A 19,355-nucleotide genomic window follows, 5' to 3' on the forward strand; every position below is an offset into this window, starting at 1 on the left:
CGGATATGAAGTATTTTCTTATGTAAAGGTATATAAATATAAAGTACACATTTATAAAGAATACATGTAAGGTTTATCTTTCTGCCCATAAAAATACTAAAAATTAATCATTTTAAGTACTTCTGTGTCAGGCACTAACTAATAAGCACTTCAGATGCATTACCTCATTTAACCCTCGTAACAACCCCCAAAGTTAGGAACAATTTTGCCCTGCTTTACAAACTGTGGCTTAGAAAGACCATGTAACTTTCCAAGGAAAAGCAGTTACTATGCGGTAAAGCAAAAATTTGAGCCTGGTCTATCTGATTCTAAGATCTTTTCCCTTAACCACTAGTCTATATTCCATAAAAACTAAAAAAAAAAAAAAAAGAGAGAGAGAGAATACTATAATGATCATTGTTTACAAGATCATGTTATCTATATGATTATTGCTGAACACAGATCATTTTTAAACGAACTGTAAAACAAATACATCCTTTAAAAAAATGCTTCCCCGGATAAGTGTCCATTTTCACAAACTCTTCTTTAATTCAAGCCTGTGGGTGATTTGCCTGGGGAAAATACAAAATGCACTGAGAGCTAAAGAAGGCTTTTTGGAGGAGAAAAATATGATACTATTTCACAGAAAATTCCTTTCAAAGCTATGTCCTCTCAAGAACATGTTATCCTAAAAATTTTCAAGATATGAACCTCATTAAAACAAAAACTAAACCGATTGCCAACAAGCCGACTCCAACTCATGTGAATCCATACGTGTCAGAGTAGAACTGTGCTCCATACAGTTTTCAATGGCTGATTTTTCAGAAGTAGATCACCAGGCATATCTTCCAAGACACCTCTAGGCGAACTCAAACCTTCAAGCTTTCAGTTAGTAGCTGAGCACATTAACTGTTTGCACCACCCAGAACTTTATAAAGGAAGAGGTGAATTGTTCATAAGTCTTTCATTATCGAAACTTAAGTAAATAACATATATATAGATAGATATAATTGTTATTATAATTTGAGTGAATCGCTAGTATTTGTTTCATACAGAATTACAAAATCTAAACAATATCAATATGTTTTCAACTTGAAAACAACCTTGCAACGTTTCTCAAAGCATGGTCCATAATCCACAGGCTACAGAATTACTTGAATGCATGTTAAAAATGTATGTTGGCAAGCCTCACTCTAGTTGTTCTTAATCAGAAGTAATGGCCCTCAGTATAGCAGGGGCAGGGGTCTGGGGACCATGGTTTCAGGGGACATCCAAGTCAATTGGCATAATAAAATCTATTAAGAAAACATTCTGCATCCCACTTTGAAGAGTGGCGTCTGGGGTCTTAAATGCTAGCAAGCAGCCATCTAAGATGCATCAATCGGTCTCAACTCACCTGGATCAAAGGAGAATGAAGAACACCAAGGACACAAGGCGATTATGGGCCCAAGAAACAGAAAGGGCCATGTGAACCAGAGACTACATCACCCTGAGACCAGAAGAAGTAGATGGTGCCTGGCTACAACTGAGACTGCCCTGACAGGGAACACAACAGAGAACCCCTGAGGGAGCAGGAGAGCAGTGGGATGCAGACCCCAAATTTCCACAAGACCAGACTTAATGGTCTGACTGAGACGAGAAAGACCCCAGTGGTCATGGCCCCCAGACCTTCTGTTGGCCCAGGACCGGAACCATTCCTGAAGCCAACTCTTCAGACACGCATTGGACTGGACAATGGGTTGGAGAGGGATGCTGGTGAGGAGTGAGCTTCTTGGATCAGGTGGACACTTGAGACTATGTTGGCATCTCCTGCCTGGAGGGGAGATGAGAGGGTGGAGGGGGTTAGAAGCTGGTGAAATGGATACAAAAAGAGAAAGTGAAGGGAGAGAGCAGGCTGTCTCATTAGGGGGAGAGTAATTGGGAGTGTGTAGCAAGGTGTATATGGGTTTTTGTGTGAGAGACTGACTTGATTTGTAAACTTTCACTTAAAGCACAATAAAAATTAAAAAAGAAAAGAAGTAATGGCCTTGGGATCTGGGAATATGACTGTTATAGTTATCTAGTGCTGTTATAACAGAAATACCACAGGTATAGAAGTTAGGATTTACAACATATATTTTGGGAGGGATATAATTCAGTTTAGAACAATGGCTTTTAATACCATCACTGCATGATTCTAATGAACCCTTGAATTTAAGACCTTCTTAGAGATAGAAGTTCTTCCTCAGAGACAGAGCATCTTGGTCAACGCTTTATTTTTATAGATGAAGAACAGACCCTTGTTGGTATAGTGAGTTTCCAAAGGTCACAAAACTTGCTTTCCTACTCACCTGTCTGCGTGTGTTTCAGCATTTTGATGGGCTTTGTCATTTAAAACTCCCTGGGAAAACACTGACAACATAAAATACTGGCGAGGATGTGTAGCAACAGGAATTCTCATTCATTGCTGGTGAAAATGCAAAATGGTACCACCACTTTAGAAGACAGTCTGGCAGTTTTTTACGAAGCTAAACATAAGATTACCAAACAATCCCACAATCGTGCTCCCAGGTATTTACCCAAATAAGATGAAAGTGTATGTCCACATAAGCACCTGCATGTAAATGCTTATAGCAGCTATACTCCTAGTTGGGACCCTGGTGGCACAGTGGTTAAAGGTTTGGCTGCTAACCAAGAAGTTGGCAGTTTGAATCCACTGACTGTTTCTTGGAAACCCTATGGGGCAGTTCTACTCTGTCCTATAGGGTTGCTGTAAGTCGGAATCAACTCTATGGCAACGGATTTATAGTCATAGTTGCCAAAAATTGGAAGGAATTAAGATGTCCTTCAATAGGTGAACGGGTAAACAAGCTAAAGTATATCCATACAATGGAACACTATTCAGGACAAAAAGAAAGAAAGGAAAAATTATGAAGGTATTAGTAGACATGGAGGAATCCTAAAAGCACATTGCTAAGTTAAAGAAGCTAATCTGAAAAAGCTACACACTGTATGATTCCAAATGTGTGGCATCTTGAAAAAGCAAAACTACAGAGACTGTAAGATCAGTGGTTTCCAAGAGTTTAGCAGCTGAAGAAAGCATGAAGAGGTGGAACGCATGCCATTTTTAGGGCAGTGAAATTACTCTGTAATTTCATGACATCATGCGTTTGTCATAACCCATAGGACTGTATAACACAAAGAGCAAGCTCTAATGTATACTAGGGGCTTTAGTTAATATATCAATATTGATTCATCAATTATAACAAATGTACCACATGAATACAAGATATTAAAAATACAGGAACCTGTGGGAGGAGGCAAGAGAGGGCATATAGTAACTGTCATTTCTGTACAATTTTTCTATAAACATAAATTGCTCTAAAAATATAGTCTATTTTTTATAAACTTCCATGGGAATTTTTTTCTACCCAGCATGGAAAGATGAATAAGGGAACACGGGAACAGATTAAGTGAACCATGTTAAATATTCCAAAGAGATGAAACTACAAGTAGATTTTCTTGTTACATTACAACAATGCAGAAACTTGCCATGCTCCTTCTCACTTCTAGGCTCTGGCTTAATATTCTATCAAATCTAAACTTTAAGCCAGATACCAGTTGTGGGTAGAACATTGCCTTCCTCAAGGACCTGATCCTAATTGACATTAGGGTATAATAGGCCATGATTATAAGTTACCATGGAAATACACAAGTAAAATTGGTCAGTTTCTTCCAACTCTGGTTGTCTTAGTGATTGATGGGCTGGCTCTCCAAAGTCTAAAGACCAAGATTACTTTCCCTTTGATTGACTAATGGACAAGGAGGCACTATGTTGTGATATTTTGCCAAGCCACATATCAATTACCTGTCTATATACTATATATTACAGGTATATACTGATATTGAACTGGAGATTTGAAATGTGTTAGCCAGGCTTAAAAAAACACCAGAATGAAAATAAACCAATTGTTATTCTACAAGTTAGAAAAATAAAATTTAAAAATTGAAAGTAATCTGAGAAATCGCCTGACAAATTCCCTAATATTATAGGAAAAAAGAGACCCTACAAAGTCAAGTAATTAGCACAGAGTCAGTCACCTGGCAAGACGGTGGCAGATCTAGGACAATAAATAATAATAATGCCAACTTTTATTCAGACTCTATTCTAGGTACTTTGAATTCTTTTTGCAAAGAATTCTCATTAAACTTCAGCATTCTTGCATTAACAATAAAAAAAATGAAGCTTGACGTGTTAAGTAACTTGCCCAAGATCACACATTTAGTATATAAAGTAGCTGAGATATTAACTGTTATGTCAGACTCTGTACCAGGATGCTTAGACCCAGTTCTAACTTTTCATGTATCATGCTATTCTCAGCCCCCAAAGTTCCAGTCTACTGGCTTAGTGCCCCTGCTTCTATAGAACTCTTGAGATTGGATTGATTTTGCATGCCAAATCTGTGTTCATCAAGGCTTCAAGAAACACTTTATTGCTGAGCTGTTAAATGTCAATAAATGAAAATTTTAAGATGGGCTTATAAAGCCAGTTGAGGTGAGTTCTGCAGTCCCAAATGTCACTGCTGTCACTTAGATAATTAGCAGACTTTGAGAGTAACTGGAAATTGGGAACCAAATTGAAGCATTAGTTCTCCTGGAAATAGAAGTGGGAAATGAGGCCAGGATGGCTCCTAAATGATTGCTTTATACCAAAGATCTTTGATAATAAGATAAATTGAAAGAACTGTGTATATTTACATGCACACGCACATTAGATGAATAGATAGGTAGGTAGGTAGGTAGGTAGACAAATAATAGATAGATAAATGATAGATAGGTAGGTAGGTAGGTTAGGCAGGTCATGTTGGTAGGTAGATATAGATAGATCTCCAAGCACTAGCTAAAGGGAAGAGAAGGACCATGTAAGAAACCAGTGAAGTCAAAGTTGCTGGGAAAATCACATGGAGACTGCAGAAGAAACTCATTTACTCCTTGTACAGCAAAAGGACAGCTGCAGTATGATCTCCTGCTTCTATAGAAGCAGTACCAGTTGAGAGGAGAAGAGAATTCAGAAAGGATCTGCTGCAAGATGCCTTCTGAAAACAACCATCCCAAGGCTGACACATCTGCATAGGGAAAAAAGATGCTAGCAATAGACACTCAAGAAAGTTACTGGGCCCCAGCCTAATGAATATAGGTAAAGGTCAAGAATGATTCTTCTGCTGGGTAGATGATGTTGATGGTGGTGGTGGTGGTGATTATTTCACACTTAATGAATGTTAAAAAAAAAAAAATTTTGAGACCACAGGGAAAATATAAGATTGGTACAGTTTTCATTAATAGAATCTAATATTTTGTATATACTGTGACTAAAAATCAAACTTTGTATGTAATTACTACATTCAGGTCAACAGTCACCTGACAACAACCATGTGAAGATGGCTGGGGAAGGCAGCATGCCCTTAGTAGATGGATAACATTGTAATACGTGGAGCGAGTGAGATGTACAATGGCATAGAGGCAGGAAAACAAAAGGTGCATGCAAGGGGATTAAAGTCGTTTGGCAGGAGGATGCAACACATGAGAGCTTGAGATAGATTAGACTATAGGTTGGGGCAATGTTATAGAAGGCTTCAGAACAGGGGCTGGGTAGTGACTATTTGTATTCTATTCACTAAGCAATGAGTGAGCTATTGACAGTTTTTTTAAAGTACACATAAAATGTTAAATTAGCCACCAGCTGCCAATCTAAATATTTATGAATAAAGGGGTACACAATTTTACAAGAACTAAAATATGATAGAAAGCAGAAAGAATTTTCTCACTCACGATTGGTAATAAGGCCATCTTTCGTAATAAAAAATTAAGGGGAAATTTCCAAACACCTCCTCCTCAAAATGAGTAACTTTTACCTACCAGAAAGTTGATTGTCACCATTCACCTTTCTTTCCTTTCTCTTCCTAACCCTCTACCTTGAGTAGTTTTTTAGGGATTAGGGCTATTTTACCACTCTGCCTCTCATCTTAATAACTCTCTTTCTGTATCTCTTCAACTAACAGGAATACTAAATGGTGTGTAGGAAGTGGACAGGCAGTGTTAGTGTACAGTGCATTCTGGGAGGAGGAACTGATAGTATGAAGGGAGGAAGATAGGAATGATCAGAGAATAGTGAATCTGAGAAAGATTTAGTTTTTCTTCCACTCTGACAAAAAAAGAAAAAAATTAAAAACTTCTTTAACCATGGGTCACAGTTCTACTCTGACACACATCAGGTTGTCATGAGTCCAAGTTGACTTAATGGAAACTGGTGGTAGCTGGTAAGCGTAAAATGTGTTGTAAGTGTAAAATATTTAGTACAACAAAATACTGTAAAAATATCACATTAACATTTTAAAATATTGATTACATGTTGAAGAAATCATATTTTAGATACATTGAATTAAATAAAATTTATTTTCAAAAATTTAAAACTTCTTCAAATTAACAAGAAATAAAATTACTTCTAAACTGTCATACGGTCAGGTGATATCAGACATATCCTCCTCAGGACATCACAGTCATGTTAAGTAAACAATGACTATATATCTACTATTTGACTAGAGGTTCTGTAAAAGAGTTAGGGTTTGGGCTTCAATTTGAGAGATTGACTTTAGCAGCAGCCATGTGGAGTGAAGCAATAAAGAATTCACTCATCCCATTTTTAAGAAAAACAGGTACAAAGGTAAGTATAGAGAGAAAAAAGTGAAATATAATAAGAGAGTCTTCACTATAAGAAAAAGTTATCTTGCATTCATAATATAGGGGAAAATATATGTTAAAAGGATTTCATAGAGGAAAAGAAAATACTGTAAATTCAGCTTTATATTCTAAGTAGACTTTAAAGAGTTATGAAGTACCAAACATAAGAGATTGTAGATGATGTAGAGTCCCAAGATAGAGGTATACATTTTGGGGTGATAAAAGGAAAATGTTTAAGAGAACTAAAGATGCAATTGAACTGACATTGCAGAAAATGTAATCATTGATATAGAAGAAGATTGTGAGCTGCTGTCCCAGAATAGAAGAAAAAGACAAAAATGAAAACAATGATAGAAATACTTAGATAGCTGAGACTGAAAAGGGAGATTTAACTTTCTGATAACGAATGTGCCTGTTGTTAGGTACTGTTGAGTTGGCTCTCATACCGACCCTATGTGTAACAGAACAAAACATTATTCAGTCCTGTGCCATCCTCACAATAGTAGGTATATTTGAGCCCACTGTTGCATCAGTCCATCTTGTGGGGGTCTTCCTCTTTTTCGCTGATCCTCTATTTTACCAAGTATGATGTCCTTTTCCAGGGATTGGGCCCTCATGATAACATGTCCAAAGTAAGTGAGACAAAGCCTTGCCATCCTCGCTTCTAAGGAGCATTCTGGTGTGTGGAAGAAGTGATGAAGTAAAAGAGCTAAACAGAAGATTTCAAAGGGTGGCTCAAGAAGACAAAGTAAAGTATTATAATGAAATGTGCAAAGACCTGGAGTTAAAAAACCAAAAGGGAAGAATACAGTCAGCATTTCTCAAGCTGAAAGAACTGAAGAAAAAGTCAAGCCTCGGGTTGTAATATCGAAGGCTCCTATGGCCAATGAGTATATCTAAAATGAAAAAAGAAACCCGTTGTGATCGAGTCGATTCCAACTCATAGCGACCCTATAGGACAGAATAGAACTGCCCCATAGGGTTTCCAAGGAGCGCCTGGTGAATGTGAACTGCCAACCTTTGTTTAGCAGCTGTAGCACTTAACTACTACGCCACCAGGATTTCTAAAACCTGTTGTATTCCAGTCGATTCCAACTCATAGCGACCCTACAGGACAGAGTAGAACCATCCCATAGAGTTTCCAAGGAGCCCCTGGTGGATTTGAATTGCCGACCTCTTTTGAGATCTAGAATATGAGAGAGAAGTAGGAGTCAAAGATGTTAATTGCTTCTTGAGTTCACTGATTAAAAATCATCACCAAGTATTATGGTTTAATTAAACTAGTTTGATATTGACTCAATACTAGACAGATTAAGGGAGCAGAAGAGGAATCTGGGAAACGATCCCCCCAAAATAAAAATTGATCATGTGATAAGGTGACATTCTAGCTCAGCGAAAAAAAGGACAGCTTATTGGTACAACAGGACATTTATCAAAAGTTCAAGTTACAGTCTTGCCTAATATCTCATATAAGAAATTTAACAGATAGATTAAAAATGAAATTTTAATAAATGAAATCACCTGTAAACTAGTACAAAATATAAGTGAATAGTTCCATTATTTCATACACTGAAGGCATATCTGAGGACAAAATTAATTTTTAAAGCTAGAAACAAACAAAAAACAATTATTACATTTAACTACCTAGTGACCAAAAGCCTCTCCTTCCCTTGGACATACAAATTTTTAGAGACAGTTTTCTATATTCTCAGACAATCCTGATTCAATACTTTCTCATCAAGATACTAAAATCTGGCTTTGACCCTAATGTGTTCAATAAAACTACTCTTGTGAAGTTCACCAAAAACCAATAACCTATTTCTAATCGGTGAAAATCATAATTCTCTTATTTGTTGTTGTTTGCTGCTATCGAGTCAGCTCTGATTCATGGTGACTTTATGTTTAATAGAATGTAATGTTGCCCAGTCCTGCTCCATCTTCATGATCCTTGGTATGTTTGAATCCATTGCTGTAGCTAGTGTGTCACTCCATCTCTTTGAGGATTTTCCTCATTTTCACTGGCCCTCTACTATACCAACCATGGTGTCGTTTCCTAGCAATTGGATTTTCCTGATGACTTGTCCAAAGTAAATGAGTTGTAGGGAATATTCTGGTGTATTTCTTCTAAGACTGATCTGTTCATTCTTCTGGCAGTCCATGATATATTCAGTATTCTTTGCCAACACCACAATTCCAATGCACGAATTCCTCTTCTGTCTTCCCTTTTCATTGTACAACTTTTGCATGTAAATGAGGCAATTAAAAGGTTACCATTGCTGTTGATTTCAACTTATGGCAGTCCCATGTTTTACAGAGTAGAACTGAGCTCCATAGGGTTTTCTTAGCTGTAATATTTATGGAATCAGATCTCCAGGCCTTTTTTCCATGACACTGCTGGGTGGGTTCGAAGCATCAACCTTTCAGTTAGTAATCAAGCTCAAACCATTTGCACCACTCAGGGACCTTAAAAGTACATGCAGACAAACTCTAAAATGCTATAAGTTTGAGTGAATTATCTACATGAACATTTTCAGGTAATAAACCTGTTGCCATCGAGTCAATTCTGACTCATAGCAACCATATAGGTCAGAGTAGAACTTCCCTATAGAGTTTCCAAGACGTGCCTAGCAGACGTGAACTGCCGACCTTTTGGTTAGCAGCTGTAGCACTTAACCACTGCGCCACCAGGGTTTCCTTTCAGATAATAGGAACCTGTTTTAGGAAACTTGAATCAGGAGAATAATTTTAAGGCTGGAGGCTAGAAACCCCTGTGTCCAGAAGAATCCTAGGGCCTTGCCCTGTGGGCTGTAGCCAAAGAAATAGATCACAGTCCACACTAAAATCTAGAGCTTAATGGCAATTGCACTGGTCCCAGCTGCTAGAGATGCCTGAATCGTGAAGACTGAGGAGGGAGGTATCACCTACCTCCCATGCCCTCTACCTTTCTTCCCCTAACTTCTGAGGAAAGGTACTGAGCTCACTATCCTCACTTCTAAGGCGCATTCTGGATGTATTTCTGCTAAGACTGATTTGTTTGTTCTTTTGGCAGTCCACAGTATATTCAATATTCTTTTCCAACACAACAGTTTGAAAGTATCAATAGTGCTTCTGTCTTTCTTTTTCATTATCTAACTTTCGCATGCATATGTGGCAATTAAAAAGGAAAGGCCATGGTATGGGTCAGAAAAGCCAGCAACAGTCAAGAAATCAAACAATTTATTGCATTGGGCAAATCTGCTGCAAAAAGCCTCTGCTCTTTAAAGTTTCTGAAAAGCAAAGATGTTGCTTTGATGACTAAGGTGCCACTGACCCAAGCCATGGTCTTCTTTAGTTTCTTGGAAACATTTGACATTCTTTCCTATTTAGTCCCTCCTTAAACTTTTGTTGTTTTCGGTGACCTTGTATTCACCTTGTTTTCCTCGCACTTAGGGCCTCAACTAGCACTGTGGGGTCTTTTTTGCGAGTTATAAAAAGATGCCCCTCGCTTTGGGCTGACACGGCCATGTTAAAGCTCGCAGTTTAGTTCTTGAGATCTTACCCTCTGCACTCACCCCTCTGGCCAGATGCCCTTCTGCAGGACACAACCTACTCAACGGTACGTGAGGGTCCCATTCCTGTTTCTCTTTTTGCTCAGGCTCAACTCCTTTTATAGATTTCTGACTACACACTTGATTCTAGAGTGATGTAATTTAATAATCATGATATTGTAAAAGCTGGGTCTTATTTTTTTCATTTTTAGAGTTAAGCTATATGCAAAGCATTGAAGACTTAATAGTAGTTATATAACATAATTTAAATTATATAAGCCTTGAAAATATATTTTTTTAAAAAAATAATATAACTAGCCAAAAGTCAAAGGTAGAAAAGGAATAAGTGCACTCATTTACTTAGGTTTCATACTGGGAAGCCAATAGATATTGTGTGAAAGTTATTACATCTAGAAAGTAAGGGTATAACTATATTATATGACATTATAATGATAATCACAAAAAGAATTAAAAACTGAAACTAAAAACAGCAAATGGCAGTTGCTTCTGGAAAGTAAAATTGGGAGCAGGGGGAAAGAATGAGATTTTTGCTTTTTATTTTATGCTATTCTCTTCTGTTTTTTTTTTTTTTACCATTCATTGCTTCTATCATAAAACAAAGTAAATGTGTGTATCCAGTTCTGGTATCTATTAAGAGATGAAAAGAAAAGAAAGGAGGTTGGATCAGTTGACCTTTAAGGCCCCTTTCGACATAAGAGTCTGTGATTCTGTGATCAGAGATGCACCTTAGGGAGATTAATCTGGCAGCAGTGTGTAGGACGGACTGGAATGGAGAGAGATGGAAGTGGAGAAGCCAATTACTAGGTTATTATTGTAAGAAAGGTAGGAAAGTAATGAGGATCCGAACTAAGGTGTAGGCAGCAGGAATAGAAGGAAGGTTACAGATGTGAAAGCCTTTGTGGAGGTAGAATATATGTAATTTGGAAACTGATTCGATGGATGTATGGGGTTAGGGAGAAAGAGGTATTAAAGATGACTATAATTTTATAAGGTTTTAAGCCATGGTAATTATGAAACTAGTGGTGTCATTAGCTAAAATAAAAGAGTCAAAAAGAAAGGGACTATTCCTGTGGCTGGAGCAAGCTGAGTCAGGAAAGATGGCTAATTATGAGAAGCACCTTAATCATTAGTGAGTGGGGATGTAGGAGGACGCATGGTGATCAAAAGGAATTTAGGCAGCTCTCTATTGAAGAGTCTGCCTCCTGATCTCCAGCTAGGAAGGACTGGTAATCGTTTCTGAATGGATAGGAGTTTATTTGTAGTTTGATGTGCTCTGAATTGAAGAAACCAAAACAAAAGAAAAAAAAAAATCTCCCTATGAAAGGAAACAGAAATATTTAACATTGAGACACCTCTTCTGCATTATTCTTTAGCAACAACCTTGTCACGCATTGCTTAAAAAGAAATAGTAATAATAGCCTCCCAGAATAGAAAAGTCAGTCCGACACTGTATAGGTTATAAAAGTAATTACTCCTAAACCATATCTGGTAGCATCAGAAATATACTAATTAGACAAACAGATAATTACAAAAAATTTACAGGTAAGTTTGTAACAGCTACTCTTTCTAACTTTTCTTAACTCACCAAAATTACAAAAGGAACTGAGTTCCCTAATTTCATGGAAGTAGATTAGACCGTTCATCTCCTGGGTACATGAGCTCACAGCCATCTACTTTATTTTGGTATTTTAATACATTTATATTACCTCTCTCTACAGAACAGACTTAAGGTAGCTTATGATAAAGAAATTTAAAATATTGTATAATATTTTAAAAGTATTTTAATACTCTTAAATTATTAAATACCACTATTGTTATTAAATAGCATTATTATTATTAAATAATATTAAACAAACAAAAAAACCATTGCCATTCAGTCAGTTCTGACTCATGGTGGCCCCATGTGTGTCAGAGTAGAACTGTGCTCCATAGGGTTTTCAGTGGCTGATTTTTTGGAAGTAGATTGCCAGGACTTTCTTCTGAAGTGCCTTCAGGTGTACTTGAATGTCCAAACTTTTGGTTAGCAGCAAGCACGTAAAATGTTTGCTCCACCAAAGGACTCCATTAAATATTGAATTATACTTAATTCAAAATAAAGAAATGGAACAGGTAATGATAGCTGCTATTATAAATGAAAACTGAAATCTCAATGGATTAACAAAATAGAAGTTTACTTCTCTCTCTAGTAAAGGTCACTTGGGGCAGGGGTGGGGATCTACTCCATGCAGTGATTTAGTGATCGAGACTGATGAAACTTCACCATCCTCTACATATTCCTTGCAACATCACCCAGGGCATTGACTTCCCATCAGCAGATAGGACAAAGAAAGATGAGATTGCATGGGAAGTTTTTATGGGCCAGGCCTGGAGGTAGTGCATATCACTTTTGTTAGTGTTCCACTGGCCTAAACTCGGTCATATGGCCACAACTATCTGCAAAGGATGCTGGGAAGTAGAGTCTAACTTTGTTCCATTTTGAAAAAAAATGAAATTGGTATGGTAAATAACTAGCCAGTATTTGCTACAGTTTACCTTGCTGATCACCACTTACCTGGTTCACCTTTCCTCCCTCACGTAGAATATATCCACCCCCTTCCAAATCTCCTCCAGTAATGGCAGCCAGATTCATTTCTGAGACCTCTGGGGCAGCACTCACCTCCATGAGGACCTGGTATGGCTCCTCTTGGATCAGCCACCTGTGATTAAAAGGACCACTGTTCAGTACCACCTCAACACACACACATCCACACACATACAACTAGTATTAAATGGAGAAGCAACAACAGAATAATCTTTTTTTTTAATTTTTATTGCGCTTTAAGTGAAAGTTTAAAAATCAAGTCAGTCTCTCGTACAAAAATTTATATACACCTTGCTATATACTCCTAATTGCTCTCCCCATAATGAGACAGCACACTCCTTCCCTCCACTCTCTATTTTCATGCCCATTTAGCCAGCTTCTGACCCCCTCTGCCCTAACATCTTTCCAGACAGGAGATGCCAACATAGTCTCATGTGTCTACTTAACCTAAGAAGCTCACTTATCACCAGTATCATTTTCTATCCCATTGTCCAGTCCAATCCCTGTCTGAAGAGTAGGCTTTGGGAATGGTTCCTGTCTTGGGCTAACAGAAGGTCTAGGGACCATGACCACGGGAGTCCCTGTAGTCTCAGTCAGACCATTAAGTCTTGTCTTTTTACAAGAACTTGGGGTCTGCACCACAGGATAATCTTGATAAAGTCCCTCTCTCTACAGAGTAGTTGTTGTTAAGTGCCGTCAAGTTAATACTGACTCATAGTGACCCTATAGGACAGAGTAGAACTCTGGTTTCCAAGGATGAAATGTTTATGGAAGCAGATTGCCACATCCTTCTTCTGCAGAGCAGCTGGTGAGTTTGAACTGCCAACCTTTCAGTTAGCAGCCAAGTGCTTAACCACTGAGCTACCAGGGCTCCTTCACTAGTCCATAAGATTATAAAATCCGGCTGGATGCTTCTTAAACCCAGGTTTTACATTGGGGGCAGGGGGAGCTGTTCATTGTCCTCATGACCTCTGACTCTGCCTCTACTTGTTCCTTGCTCATTGCTGTGCTTGGGCACATCTGAAGTGGGTGATGACAAGGATGCCCTTCTTGGGGCTGTTCAACCTCCACAATGTGCTTTCAGCCCATCTTAAGTCTTAAAAAGTCAAAAGCTATTTTTTCAGTCGAGGTTTGTGGATTTTTTGTGAAACGTGTCCTCCATGGGTGACCCTGCTGGTATCTGGATACAGGTGACATAACTTCATGGTGCATGGGCCAGGAAACAACCCTGGGCCTCCGGCATGGCAGGTGAGAATTCTACCACTGAACAGAAGATTCCAAAGGGTGGCTCGAGAAGACAAAGTAAAGTATTATAACAACCTGTGCAAAGAGCTGGAGATAGAAACCAAAAGGGAAGAACATACTCGGAGTTTCTCAAGCTGAAAGAACTGAAGAAAAAATTCAAGCCTCGAGTTGCAATAGTGAAAGATTCTATGGGGAAGATGTTAAACCACGCAGGAAGCAATCAAAAGAAGATGGAAGGAATACACAGAGTCATTATACCAAAAAGAATTAGTTGATGTTCAACCATTTCAAGAGGTAGCATATGATCAGGAAGCAATGGTACAGAAGGAAGAAGTCCAAGCTGCTCTGAAGCCATTCACAAAGAATAAGGCTCCAGGACTTGATGGAATATCAACTGAGATGTTTCAACAAACAGATGTACTGGAGGTGCTCACTCATCTCTGCCAAGAAATATGGAAGACAGCTTCCTGGCCAACTGACTGGAAGAGAGCCATATTTCTGCCTATTCCCAAGAAAGGTGATCCAACTGAATGCAGAAATTATAGAAAAATACCATTAATATCACACACAAGCAAAATTTTGCTCAAGATCATTCAAAAACGGCTGCAGCAGTATATGGACAGGGTATTGCCAGAAATCCAGGCTGGTTTCAGAAGAGGACATAGAACCAGGGATATCATTGCTGATGTCAGATGGATCCTGGCTGAAAGCACAGAATACCAGAGGAGGTTTTCCTGTGTTTTATTGACTATGCAAAGGCATTCGACTGTGTGGATCATAACAAATTATGGATAACATTGCGAAGAATGGGAATTCCAGAACACTTAATTGTGCTCATGAGGAACCTTTACATAGATCAAGAGGCAGCTGTTCAGACATAACAAGGGGATAGTGATTGGCTTAAAGTCAGGAAAGGTGTGCATCAGGGTTGTATCCTTTCATTATACCTATCCAATCTGTATGCTGAGCAAATCATCCAAGAAGCTGGACTATACGAAGAATAACGGGGCATCAGGATTGGAGGAAGACTCATTAACAACCTCTGTTATGCAGATGACACAGCCTTGCTTGCTGAAAGTGAAGAGGACTTGAAGCACTTACTGGTGAAGATCAAAGACCACAGCCTTCAGCATGGATTACACCTCAACATAAAGAAAACAAAAATCCTCATAACTGGACCAATAAGCAACATCATGATGAATGGAGAAAAGATTGAAGTTGTCAAGGATTTCATTTTACTTGGATCCACAATCAACACCCATGGAAGCAACCTCAAGAAATCAAAAGACGCATTGCATTGGGTAAATCTGCTGCAAAGGACCTCTTCAAAGTGTTGAAGAGCAAAGGTGTCACCTTGGAGACTAAGGTGCGCCTGACCCAAGCCATGGTATTTTCAATCACATCATATGCATGTGAAAGCTGGACGATGCATAAGGAAGACCGAAGAAGAATTGACGCCTTTGAATTGTGGCGTTGGTGAAGAATATTGAATATACCATGGACTGCCAAAAGAACGAACAAATCTGTCTTGGAAGAAGTGCAGCCAGAATGCCCCTTAGAGGCAAGGATGATGAGACTGCATCTTACATACTTTGGACATGTGGTCAGGAGGGATCAGCCCCTGGAGAAGGACTTCATGCTTGGCAAAGTACAGGGTCAGGGGAAAAGAGGAAGACCCTTAACAAGGTGGATTGACACAGTGGCTGCAACAATGAGCTCAAGCATGACAACAATTTTAAGGATGGTGCAGGACTGGACAGTGTTTCGTTTTGTTGTGCATATGGTCGCTATGCGTCGGAACTGACTCAATGGCACCTAACAACAGTAACAACAGTAGGCATCTGATTTATTTTATTCCAGTCCTATGTTCTGATAGCTACACCTAATGGCAAACTATATCTCAATCCTGAGACATAGTTTCCAAGTGTGATATATTATATTGCTTCTTTACTCACATCCCTCTCTTGCAAATAAATGTTGGCTATCTTGAGGCCTTCTGGTTTAAGTGAGAAGTCTCACCCTAGTTAGATCTTTGGTACAAGGATAAGTTTAAACGGACCTTTCACTCAAAGGGTTTTTCAGTATTATTTCTTCTTTGACATCTAGAAGAATCAGCTTTTCCAATTCTTTCAGGGCCTCAAATTTCTGGACTACTATTATTTTTATTTCTCTCTACAAGGCAGATAATCATTGCCAAGCTTTTCTCTACTTTCTAATACCATGCCTTGCTCAGAGCTGGCAATAGTCGCCAGTAAGACTGTTTTTCAACTTCTTTACCTAGCACCACAGATTTTTTATGTAGGTAATCTGCCATATAAATTATCATAGACAACCAAAGGTTTTGCCACTTAATAGCTTGTATTCCCACATTTCTTGCCTATGGTATCAGTTCTTCTTTACCATATTCTAATTGACTAGTAAGCAAAGGGAAACTTTGGAAGACATGATTTAAAAATGGTGAGCCTCTGCCAGCCTGGGCCCCTGAATGTCTGTATGGAGCAGACCCCACTATGCTATAATTTTTGTTACCACAACAAAGTTATGTTACTAATTTCGGTAGCTTCTGTAACTGATACTCTCTGAAGCCTTTGTGGCTTAATGCATTGCAAATTTGTTTTTTGTTCTTATAAGGTATCATTAACAGCAGGAGGTGGGAGAGTGGGGCTGCTAAATGTGGTCTTTACCACATAAATGCCAAGGGGGTTCTAGGCAGTGGTATTCAACAAATAGTTTTGGGAGGGAAGAGAAAATCAGCAGTGAGAGGACAAGCCTGAGCATAACTAACACACATCCCATTTGCTTACATTCCATTGACTAGAATCAGTTATGTGGGCCCAAATACTTGCAAAAGAGGCTGGTAAATATGGTCTATTTGTGCTCCCAGCAGGAAAGGAAACTCGGAAAAGGATATAGCCTCTGCCACAGATGCTAAATGACTGCTTTGACAGAGCATTTGTATTAGGCTCTGAGCTTCCCAACTGCCGAGGTAAAAATGAAGCATGCTAATAAGACAGAGCATACAGTTCTCAGGGGAGAAGAAGGCTTTTCTGGAAGTAAATTCTAAAAACTAACTTTCTTGCTTACATGGAAACTTGCATAGGGCCATGAAATGATATAACAGACTATGTTTTGGACAAGTTTTACAATTAACTCAATGGCACTAATTATATATTTTACATGACATTAAGTACTAATTTGAGAAAAGTTTTCCTTTCATTAGTGGGAGCCAAGATCACCACTTTGAGAGAGATGTGCAGTATTTGATGGTAGTTCTTTTGGCATGGGAGACTAGCCTTGCTCCTTAATTGTTCTTCTCTGATCTCTTCTGTAAAGTGAAGGAAATGCTCTAATGCTTTTTCTTTGAAAGCAAAAAAAAAAAAAAAAAAACTAATGAATTTCCTTGAGCCTCCTTTGGTCTGATTTATCATGGCTTCCATCCTGAGATCAACACTTTCCAACCATGCCATTGACAACTCTGTTAGCCCAAAGAGACACCATTCCTAACCCTGAATCAAATCATTGGGCAAGAAAACACAATGACACAACTTTTCAGAAGCTGAAGTTAAGAACGCCCAGCAAGTTGTGTGACCTTGGAAACTACTTCACTCTTTTAAACACTAGGTTCCTGATCTGTAAAATGGGAATATTAATAATAGCACCCTCCTTATAGGCTATGGTGGTGCAGTGGTTAAGAGCTTGGCTGCTAACCAAAAGGTCAGCTGTTCGAATCCACCAGCCACTTCTTGGAAACCCCGTATTGCAGTTATACTCTGTCCTATAGGGCTGCTATGAGTTGGAATCATCTTGAAGGCAATGGGTTTTGGTTTTATAGGCTATAGAATGTATGTAAGCCATTCAGCATAAGTCCTGATAAAGAGAAAGGCATTCATAAAGACCAGATATTATTACAATTTATATAGTATTTTATAAAACATGTAGAGCCTAGCAGAGTTATTGAAACATTCCTACTAAACAGCTGTTAATCCCCCTTGCTGCCATTCCTTCCCTCCCCTGGTCCATACATGACCACGTTTCCATAATATATCCTTATATGTAACTAGTGTACCTCCAGACTCTACCAACTAGTATCTGAATTTGGAATTCAAAAACAAGCAAATAGCAGAGAAAAATTTATATAAGGTATCAATTTGAAAGAAGGAATTGCTGTGTCTAAATTTTTACAAATAGAATCAAAGATTGTGATTCTTGAGTATAGTTCGTGGAAGAAGATGGCGGAATATTGTGCTATTACATAAACTAATCTTATCAATAGCCTTCAAACAAATAATAACGCATGTTCATGTTCAATATCCAAGCAGTCCTAAACAACTGAACAAAGAAAACACTTAACATGGGAAAGAACCCTTTTGTGGTATTTCAGAGAGGCATTCAATTAATAAACTGGTTAGTATTCTTGAATAGCACAAGGTATTATGATCTCAGCCATATTTGCCATCCAAGGACTTATTTAAAAAAAATATGTGTTGAGTTCCAAAACTTTTCCTACGGTCCAGACAATCTGTTTACTGTTCTCTTCCCCACTGGCAATTACCTGAGAGCTCGGGAAACTTTTTCTTGGAGTGTTTTTCCCTAAATAGCACGCCTGGGTCAGAACAATTACAATGGCTAATTGCAGATGAAGAGCCTTTTAGGCATCTGAATAGATTTCGAGAAATAAGTATTGGCTAGGTGGATGGGGTTCAAATATGCTGAAACTGCAGCCTGCATTGTTCCAGGCCATTATTTTTGGTCCACTGAATAACAGCTGCTGCATATGGTAGTTGTTGAATTTTCTGCTAAAGATCCACTTACTGGCATAAATAGTAAATGTTTGCATGTGCTATTTTGATACATCTCCTGTGAGGCTCCATTTCCACATTTAAATATGGATCACATATGGTGAATTGAAATAAATTTTTGTATGAAAAGCATATGTCCGAGGAGTAAACCAAAGAGACAAAGTCTATGGCACTGTCATGTTCCATATGCCTTCTGTATGGACTAAAATTTAATGAACAATGACATAACCAGAACCAGAGAAAGTTCAGTGTCTTAGTTTTAATGCTAGTTATTGGCAACATGGAGAACAAATATATGCAAAGAGTAATAAATGCTATTACTCAAAATTTAATTAGTATAAAGAAGATCTAATATTTTAATAACAAAAGTAATAAGAATAAAATATATCGTTAAAATGCTGCAGTAAATCCCTGTTTATTTGAATTCATAACAGCTAGGAAATTCAGAAACATAATAGCTTCCCTGCATCTACAATCTAATTTTAT

The sequence above is a fragment of the Elephas maximus genome, chromosome 20 (assembly GCF_024166365.1).
Source record: "Elephas maximus indicus isolate mEleMax1 chromosome 20, mEleMax1 primary haplotype, whole genome shotgun sequence".
Lineage (NCBI taxonomy): Eukaryota > Metazoa > Chordata > Mammalia > Proboscidea > Elephantidae > Elephas > Elephas maximus.